Raw genomic sequence first — 8596 nt, 5'->3', positions numbered from 1 at the left:
GTCAAGATGTCCAGCAGATGCAGGATATTGTGTGTGTGTGTGTGTGTGTGTGTGTGTGTGTGTGTGTGTGTGTGTCTGGGTTGTATCATCTCTGCCACTCCTCAGTTAGATAACCGTGTTTTTGTTGACAGGAATATTTTGAAAACGCATCAACTAAAACCCACTGTTACCTGGTCGTCACTCTATTGTCAGACTGAAGAACCACTGGAGCACAACTGGTCCACAGTTTGTGGACTGCACTACCAGAGGAGACAGAACCCTGGACCTGCTCAGTGCCCAGGTTCAAAAGGCAATTCAACCTCGCGCATTAATTTTTGCACATTTGCATTTGTACATTTTTTTCTATTCCCTTGCTGTGTATTCATTATTGTTACTATTTATAGTGGTTTTTCCTTTTTCTTTTTACTTCCTGTTTCCTAACTGTGTGTTGTGCATTTGTAACAAAGCAATTTTCCTAGCAGGGATCATTAACGTTTCCAGATTTGAGTAACTTCCATTTAAAATCACACTACAAAGAAAATCATATAAAGTAGCTTAAAATCAAATCAAACAAAAATAAACAGAGAAAACATGAATAGACGAATAATAAGAACAATTACGGCACAATTTCAGAGCAAGAGAAAGTAATAATATGAAAAGTGCATTAGCATAAATCAATCAATCAAAGGCAGGAGAAAAAGTGTTTTTAATTGAAATTACAAATAGGAAGTGAAATATGATGAGAAATGTAATGTACAATTCATAATGATTCTCTATGACAGTAAAACACATGCTCTATGTGTAAGAGTCCAAACTGTTGATGTCACTACGCAGTGCTCCACTTTGATGAGGGTCACTGAAGCCATTTCCTATTTCTGCACTTGATACCCATCACTGAATCATTGATTACTCCTTGGCTGCGATAAAATTCAGTTTCATTGAACTGAGCATTTGATAATGTTGTAGACAGTGAATTGGCCATGTACTTCAGCTTTCATATTCTTTCTCAAATATTTGCCTATTTTTCCATTTGCCAAGAGATTTTCTGCAAGCCTCGGCCCGGAGCAAACCTTTTGACATTTGCCAGGTTTGCCAGATGGCCTGTGCATGTGTATGTGAGTGTGAGGCAATAGGCTGTGTGTGTGTGTGTGTGTGTGGGTGTGGGTGTCTACACCGCCCTGCATGCAGGCACAAATCGCATTAATAACATATTATTAAGGGACATATTAATCAAAAACTTAAGGGATATGTTCAACATTTGACATGCGATAATGCCGTTCTTTTTTCGTTGTGGAAAAACATTTGTTTATATGCACAAGTGTTTGTCCGTGGGGTGAGGAGGCATTTAATTACAGATTTCTTAGTTTGTTAAAAATAATTTAAAAAAAAGCTTTGCCTGGATCAGTCCGGTTTCTCAGTAAAGGAGTCGCCTCCACAAGGTCAAGGTTTTACAGCTCAGTGAAGGCAGACAACAGACGGCAACACAGCAGACATCACAATACAAAAGATCTGAACAAAAAAATAATCAAAAGAATAACTTAGAGTGTTATAGCTGATACTCATACCCACAGTGTTAAAAGTACACAGGGTAGGGCAGTGAAAAGCCTATACTTACCCACACTGTTCTTGTTCGACTGTCCAATAGCTTCTGTTCATCTCTCTCGTATTGCTTGGAGGCCTAAACTGCCGGTCACAGAGAAGAAGATGGAATTCACAACTGCAAGGAGGGGATCGATTCCTGAAGAACTGCATTGGAACAACAGTGCAGCTATGATTGGATCATCCTTTGTAAACATTGTTTCGCTGTTCTTTTCATTTCATTTTCATTTTTCATTTCATTTTTTACTTCTGTTTAATTTTGAGTAATACTCAAATACTGAAAATACTGTTTTCCTATGTCCTGCTTTCATGATCATATGAGAGAATATATGCGCAGCTTTATGGGCATCAGAGAGCACTGTGATGACTTGTGTCCTCTCAGGCTGTTGCAACAATCCACACTACACACTAACTGTGTGTAACTAAAAAGCATTTGCCTGGTTTGCCTCTCCTGACGGTGGATGGACCTCTGATGGAGAAAGAGTTCTACCAGTGAAACCAAACTGTATGAGAATTAGAATTTGTTTTAATGTGAACTTGACTTCACTGTGATGCCCAGTTGTGAGTACTTGTACTTTGGGTCCAGACCTGTCAAGTTGACCTTTCTAAGGTCAATAACCCCATCCAGTGTACACATTGTGTAAGAATGTTATCAAAGTCTGGACCACGACAATACTTGTTGTCCTGTAATAGACTAATCAAAGTATTACACAACAATGTCAGTTCATAAATATTGAATGATAAACTTTAAATGTGGGTTTAAGAAAAAAAAAAAAAACCACAACAGAAAAGATCAAATGAAAAGCATGTGTGTCACATGTGATCATGTCCTTTTGTATTCTCCACACAGGGCAGCGCAGATCCCACAGGGCTGTTTTGTTATTGCTGGTTTTATTATATTGTCTAGATTATGAGATTGATGAGATTATGGACTTTTGACGACAGGACTTTTCATTTGATTGTGTTTGATTTATACTGGGTTGCGGCTTCCTTTTTTTTTTTTTTTTCCCCACCGTGGCTGTCGTTTCAGGAGGCCCCTGACAGATCCCGCCTCGATAAGCCACTGCTGTGAGAGATTTTCCTCTGACATGTGCCCATATCTCATCAGACAGCCTTTGATGTGCACTTTATCGAAAATTGCCACGAACTGACGTCGGTCTGATGATGTGCGCTGCTTGAAGCCCTTAAAGCGACATGAAGGTAAAATACAGTCCTGACACATTCCTCAGGTGAAATGCACATTTACACTCCCACACGCTGATGCACGCTGATGCACGTTTAGTGAAGCGCTATTCCACGCAAGAGCCAAGATATTAAATACCCACAACAGCAAACCCAGCTCAATAAAGACTGTAATTATTTCAAATCGATTGTGTGCTGTTGCAAAGCAGAACACACACACTCACCTTATGTGGAGAATTTCGGTGTTATCTTTCACTCGCATTCTTCCCAAATTGTTAACTGAAGCAACAGAGAGGATGTTAGCACGGGGGGGGGGAGGTGGGAGGGGGAGGGGGCACAACAAAATACTAGTGTGTTTTGTATGTTTGGTGACAACGCTGGCTGCCGAGAACGAACCCCCGCTTTCAGATGTACAGGGCCTCCAACGAGGAAGCAAATTGCAGGATGCCGATTGTTTTTTTTTGTTTTTTTTGTGTGCAGCAAAAATAATTACACATTCATATAAAACTGATTTGGGATGGTTTTAAGGGGGAGAGAGACAGAGGCAGAGGGAGAGAAGTGCTTGGCATGATTGCACATTATTTGGCGTAATTATGCTTTCACCGTGTTTTCGGTTTGAATTTTGAAAACAAGGAGAAAAAAAATGGCTTTGTCACCTCTTTGTGAATGAAAGCACACATCTATTCCTCATTGAAAAGCTGACATTATCGCACATTGAACTCTTAAAACGACGTAATGTTTTGCTGTCTGCTAAAAAAAGGCTAATGGAATATGTTTGATTTTTTAATGTCAGCAACAATGTTTGCTGATTACTGATGAGGTTGCTGAGCATTTTACAAGAGGCGGGGAAATAAAGTCATTAAGAATCACCAATATCTGGGTTAAAGACAGTGGCTTTTCCTTTCCCTGTTTCCTTTCTTTATAAAAAACCTCTCCACTGGTTGCTTTTAAAAGGCACCGAAATCTACTTCAGACCTGCCTAAATCAAACTCTGCCAAGCTGCATGGGAAGTAGTTTCCTTTTATCATGACCAAGATGTCAAATCCAAACCACCACCCCTTTTTCTTATTTGGATCTACCAGGAGCCAGTTAAGTCTGCACCTTTCAACTCCCTAAAAATCACAGCAGGAGAGGTGTCCAGCAGGGAAGGGTCAGAGGTAATGCACAGTGAAGGGGACATTGCTGTGGGAGAATGGATTGTTTCCTCAGCATTAAAAGCTTAATGGACACAGAGAAACTACCTTTGATGCTGCAGCTGTGAAATGAAGATGAAAAATACGCCCGGGCAGGGAGAGAGTGAATTGGAAATACACCGGGCTGAGCGGCATGCAAAGACACTGCAGAGGACAAGCTGTGAATCTCTGAGGTGTGCCATTTCTGTTTTTTAAAAAGTGAGTTAAAAAAAAAAAAAAAACCTAGTCATCTTATGTTAATGTGACCATCATGTATTCATACTGCAAATGCATGAGTCAGATGAAGCATTCATGAGTCAAGTAAAGAACAATTTGAGAACAAAATTGTGATGAAAATTCTGATGTTACTCTTAATCTTAAGAAACACACCAAGCAACACTGAGCATACTGGTACATAAGCAGTGTGAATAGAGATCACAGGGTTTTCCTCATGTAAAAAGCTATAAGAATAAATCCTTAGGTTGCAGCCTCAGTCTGCCTCAGACACTGCTTGGATTCCCAAACCAAACCAAGCAGGGTAATTAGCAGGAAGTTGTAGCCCTTCTCAAAAAGCTTCTTTTTTTTTAACCCATTACCTGTTAAAATGTGAACACGTTGCTGTTTGCCAAGTTCTTCAACAAGTACTTTGATATTTAAGTGGACAAAGTAAAAGGAATTACTTGAAAATTACATTATGAATTTGTTTTGCCAAGTATGCTTTCAGTGGAACTGTAAAACTCTGTGGTTAGTACAGATCAACACTTTTTTTTGATATTTCTTATTTTTTAAATTTTTCTGCGAGTGATGTGTTATTGTCAATTAAATAAATAAAAACATTTCACATTATAAAATAATAAAGTGACACCAAAATCAAATCATACTATGGTCTAAGTTCTTCTAGGATGGACAAACGTCTTCCTATAGATTCTGTGTAAAGATGGACCTAGCGTCCGTGATGTCACCCACAGGTTTCTGAAGAACAGTTGCTCCGCTGTTGCCATCTTGGCAGTGCCTGATGCTGCCATGAGTTGGAAAAGGTCAGGAACTTCTGCTTTAAGCCTTAATAAAATTTAAACAGGTGAGTTATATAAAAATTCACCCCCTGTGCAGTTGTCATGAACGGGGGAAATTAGCTATAGGGACCAAAACTGTTTTTATGCACCAGGCTGTAAACATGTTTATTTCTGCTCTAAAGTTGGACATTTGAACATGGGAGTCTATGGGCATTGAGTCGCTTTTGGAGCCAGCCTCAAGTGGTCATTTGAGGAATGGCAGATTTTGGATATTTCTGACACACTTTCTGTATTGCTGCTTGCCTCTGACTTGCCTGCCTGACTCACTGATGATGCAGCGGCTGTTACATCAATGACATCAGCTTTTCACCACCACTAAAATCTCAAGACGTCATTTGCAAGCGTTGTTATTGGGACGTCTTGATTTGTGTGGCCTTGCAAACAAATAATATATCATATTGGAAAAAAACAAAACAAAACAAAAACATATATATATTTGCATGTACACATGTGTGTGACAAGGGATATGTTAACAAAACATTCTCCATACTTGTTGCTCAAATACAACATGAATGTGAATAATAATAAAGATAATGACTGATATAGTGCCCATTATTCTCTTTGAACTCCTCCACTGAATCTGGGCCTCTGTGTTCAGTACAAACACATTCAGCGGGGCAGATGCACAACTCCTGACCACCTGCATCTGCTAAAAGTTTTTTAAAAGTGTAAACTCCTGATGCAGGTTTGGAAAAAAAACACAAACAAAACTGGACTGACCCTAGATATGAGAATAAATCACTTATGCTGATGCTGAACACAGAAGCCCCCAGAGGAGTTTGCTCAATGACGCTTAGTCTCAACAATGTGCATATTTGTGCTGACAAAGTAGCGCAGCAGTTTTCACCTCAAAAGGCAAAATACAACTCATTAGACAAATTAAAACGTTTTTTAAAAAAGACACACAAACACTTTTTCACTAACATTACATAACATTTTTGCAGTTTTTGCCCCCCCCCCACCCTCTCCAAGATAAACTTTAATATACATTCATGGATGTTTGACAGTGTAACTGAATTGCTTTTTGAAAATACATTACCGAGGACACACGCTGTACACATGCTGCTGTGGCAACAACCCCAGCACTTCCAAGTGGGAGACTATTTAGGGAATACACACAAACTGTTCCGTTCAAGCAAATAGTGATATCAGAAAACATATTGAAGACGATGTAATTTGCTTTTAGCCCACAGTGAAATTTGATGAGCGGTGTGTATAGTATATGACAAAACATTTCCTCTCCCATCAAACCGTCAAGAATAGAGAATATTTACCTTGAGGCAGATGGAATCTATATATTTTTGTCATGAATACAAAACGTATCCAATTGTACACGTGCAGCCACATTTTCACCCTAATTTGATGCAAACCAGACATGAATGATTTATAGAGTGGACACAAAAGGCATCCTGCAGTGGAACTGAGCTCTATCTGAGATGGCTTTCCAGAAACTATCTGTCATTCTTCTCTGTTAAATATTCTTCAGATTGTCAGAGCAGCTCAAAACCGTTCCAAAGCGTTCGTCATCAGCATGACTGACGGTCTGGATGGAGTTTGCAGATGGAAGTTGATCAGAAGCACTTTGAAAAAAAAAAATGTTGAAATTAAGAGTGTTTTTCCAAAGTATTGCTAAATTCATGTTTTCCCTTAAATCATTAAGCAGATCTGAAAGGCAGATACTGTACATCAGCTGCAGCTCATCAGGTTACAGCTCGAGGAAGCTGGTCCTTGGGGACGGACGAGGAGGGGGGCTCCTTCACTCGTTTTTTAAGATGAAAAGGGGGAACTTTAATTAGGAATTTGTTCTGAAACTAAAGGCTAAGCCCAAGTAAGTGAGGGCAGGCAATTAATTAATTAATTTCATCTTTGTTCCAACATCAAGTTAATGAGCAAATAAGTCAGGAAATAGCAAGAATAAAAACTTAGAGGCCGTCTTGTGATGGGATCACACCAGACATGCCTGACAACATGTTGATGTTATGACCCACAAGTACTCAGTGGTCATTACCACATTATTATATGGGAACTCAGACCACGCACATCTTTTTTCATCTCAACTACACACCTGTTTAGTGACTATATTGCGCAGTTGTGACACTATGGTGTGACAGTTCTCTGGCTCTTCTCTGGCCTCTGTCTTGTCCTATTGGCTGCTGCTCGTGTTTCTTGTCCGTCTCACGTCAACTGGGTGCAGTCCACCCAGAATGCATTTAAATTACCCATCTTGTATAAAGTGAGATTTCCATTTGGTGTTTGATTATAAAGCAGGTCTAGGTTCTATATTAATACTGTGAAAGTATCAAAGTACAACTGTGTGCATTTCCCTCCTTTTATCATGGCCTAAGAGCCGGGTCGTGACAATGGTGTTGACAAAATCTGTCCATAGACAAACGAACACCTGCCAAAGTACTAAAAACTGCATCTGTGGTAGTTTCCCGCCACAGTCTCCAGGACCACATTTTGCCATGATGACACAAACACACACACACACGCATACACAAATTCTTAAGGTGAAAACAACAGCGGCCATGCTGCGGTGGGAGGTTAAATATGTATGATATTTGAAGTGCACAATTCTAAACATCAGATGAAGGCAATGACACAAAGCAGATAAAGTGTTTGAGTACATTTGCATATAAAGACAAACCAGTAAACATGACAGCACCACCCGTCCAGCTGACAGAGGGCTGGTGCAGTCTGGTGGCTGCCGCAGTGAACGGCCTGCATTATTCCCTGGAGCTATTCTAATAAAACATTAGAATATAAAATTAGCAGTGGAAGAGATGTTAAGTCAATAAACTGATTGGTGCCAAGAAAACTTGACAACTTGACATGTTTTTCACAGTTTTTTTTTTTTTTTTTTTTTCAAGTTAACACAGAGAAGTAGGCTTAAGAAGTCTACAAAGTCTCAAAGGATGTTCTGTTCATTTTTGCTCATCCCTCCCCAGTTTTTTTTTAAGACACCAGCTGCCAGTGATCACAGCTTCTAGAAACGCTCAATCCATTAAAAATGACTGCAGATGTAGTCCATGGCTCACTCAGCAAGGCAGATTAGGCATTAATTATCTACAAATACAAGAGAAGTGATCCTAAAATGTAAAGCTCCAAAATGTGACACTAATGTAGGACCAGCCCTAAAGGAAACACAATATTAAAAACATTATGAGCCAGTGTCAATGGTGACTAATAAAATGGTTTCTTTCCTGTAAAACCAGCGTTCAACAGTATGTCCATAAACTCTTCTTCTGCTGTTGTTGTTGTGAAGGGGACGCAGAATCAAAAGGTTAAAAACTTCAACTTAAAAAGTGGATGTTAAAGTGATAGTCTGGGTTATTTGGAACTACGTTTCCTCAGCCTTTTGAACGACAGTATTACAACGTCTGTCCGTAACGCTTTGACAGAAAAAATTTGGCACAAACATTCACTTGGACTCAAGGATGAACTGATTAGATTTTGGTGTTCAAAGGTCAAGGTCACCATGACCTCACAAAACACGTTTTTGTGTTTTATATAACTCTGGATAAACAGGGACGTAACCTGAAACTAGACTGAGTGGCGGAGGCATACAATTGCATTTTTTTTTTTTTTTTG

Source organism: Seriola lalandi, unplaced genomic scaffold (assembly GCF_002814215.2).
Source record: "Seriola lalandi dorsalis isolate HSWRI2012SDOR001 ecotype SW California unplaced genomic scaffold, Sedor1 jcf7180002054885, whole genome shotgun sequence".
Lineage (NCBI taxonomy): Eukaryota > Metazoa > Chordata > Actinopteri > Carangiformes > Carangidae > Seriola > Seriola lalandi.
This window is presented reverse-complemented; position numbering follows the sequence as displayed.